This window comes from Monopterus albus, unplaced genomic scaffold (genome assembly GCF_001952655.1).
Source record: "Monopterus albus unplaced genomic scaffold, M_albus_1.0 scaffold17.1, whole genome shotgun sequence".
Taxonomy (NCBI): domain Eukaryota; kingdom Metazoa; phylum Chordata; class Actinopteri; order Synbranchiformes; family Synbranchidae; genus Monopterus; species Monopterus albus.
The window spans coordinates 3398609-3400294 of record NW_018127897.1 but is presented as its reverse complement, the minus strand read 5'-3'; the positions used below and the strand labels follow the sequence as shown (position 1 = coordinate 3400294).

The 1686-nt window shown below is 55.3% G+C and overlaps 1 protein-coding gene across 1 annotated transcript in view; it reads left to right on the top strand.

Annotated features, from left to right (window-relative positions):
* The window catches only part of cnep1r1 (CTD nuclear envelope phosphatase 1 regulatory subunit 1), a 7339-nt gene that overhangs the window by 4181 nt on the left and 1472 nt on the right, over positions 1-1686 (top strand). The gene's annotated exons all lie outside the window — the stretch shown is intronic.

The window sequence follows — 1686 nt, the reverse complement described above, 5'->3', positions numbered from 1 at the left end:
CGCCTTCGGGTCGGGGATAGGTCTCTAACTGTCGTTTATGTCGTTTGTGCCTATGGGCCGAATGGCAGTGTAGAGTACCTGGCCTCCTTGGAGTCTCTGGGAGGGGTGCTGGAAAACGCTCCGACTGGGCACTCCGTCATTCTACTGGGGGACTTCAACGCTCACGTGGGCAACGATAGTGACACAGTTTGTCCATAACGAACACCATGTTCAAGCATAAGGGTGTCCATCAGTGCGCATGGCACCAGGACACCCTAGGCTTGAGGTTGATGATCGACTTTGTGGTTGTTTCATCTGACATCCAGCTGTATGTCTTGGACACTTGGGTGAAGAGAGGGGCGGAACGGCCATCTGATCACCACCAGGTGCTGAGTTGGATCCGATGACTCAGACTCGGCAGACCCAAACGTACTGTGAAGGTCTGTTGGGAACATTTGGTAGAACCCCCTGTCCGGGAGATCTTTAACTCCCACCTCAGGCAGAGCTTCTACCAGATCCAGAAGGAGACTGGAGACATTGAGTCCGAGTGGACCATGTTCTCCACCTCCATTGCCGATGCAGCCGCTTGTAGCTCTGACCGCAAGGTCTCCGGTGCCTGTCGCGGCGGAAATCCCTGAACCCGGTGGTGGACACTGGAAGTAAAGGATGCCGTCAAGCTGAAGAAGGATACCTGGTTGGCTCGTGGGACTCCTGAGGCAGCTGACGGGTACCTGCAAGCCAAGCAGACTGCAGCCCGGGTGGTTGTGAAGGCAAAAACTCGGATCTGGGAGGAGTTCGGTGAGGCCATGCAGAGGGACTATCGGGCGGCCTCGAAGAATTTCTGGCAAGCCATCTGGCACCTCAGGAGGGGGAAGCAGTGCCCTGCCAAAACTGTTTACAGTGGAGGTGGGCAGTTGTTGACCTCGACTGGGGACATGGTCGGACTGTGGAAGGAAAACTTTGAGGATCTCCTCAACCTCGGCGACACGTCTTCCGGTGAGGAGGCAGAGGCTGAGGTTTCAGAGGTGGACTCATCCATTACCCAAGCTGAAGTTACCGAGGTAGTTGAGAAGCTTCTCGGTGGCAAGGCACCGGGGGTGGAGGAGATCCGCCCTGAGTACGTTAAGTCTCTGGACGTTGCGGGGCTGTCTTGGTTGACACGCCTTTGCAACAGCGCCTGGTGGTTGGGGACAGTACCTCTGGACTGACTTGTTTCTAGTGCATGTTGGACTCCAGCAGGGCTGCCCTTTGTCACTGGTTCTGTTCATTATTTTTATGGACAGAATTTTTAGGCACAGCCAGGGGCCAGGGGGAGTCCGGTTTGGGGACCACAGGATCTCGTCTCTGCTTTTTGCAGATGACCATGTCATGTTGGCTCCATCAAACCAGGACCGTCGGTGTGCACTGGGGCAGTTTGCAGCCGAGTGTGAAGCGGCTGGGATGAGAATCAGCACCTCCAAATCCGAGGCCATGGCTCTCAGTCGGAAAAGGGTGGCTTGTTTCCTTCAGGTTGGTGGAGAGTTCCTGCCTCAAGTGGAGGAGTTCAAGTATCTTGGGGTCTTGTTCACAAGTGAGGGAAGGATGGAACAGGAGATTGACAGGCGGATCGGTGCAGCTTCTGCAGTAATGCGGTCGATGTACCGGTCCGTCGTGGTGAAGAAGGAGCTGAGCTGTAAGGCGAAGCTCTCGATTTACTGGTCAATCTAC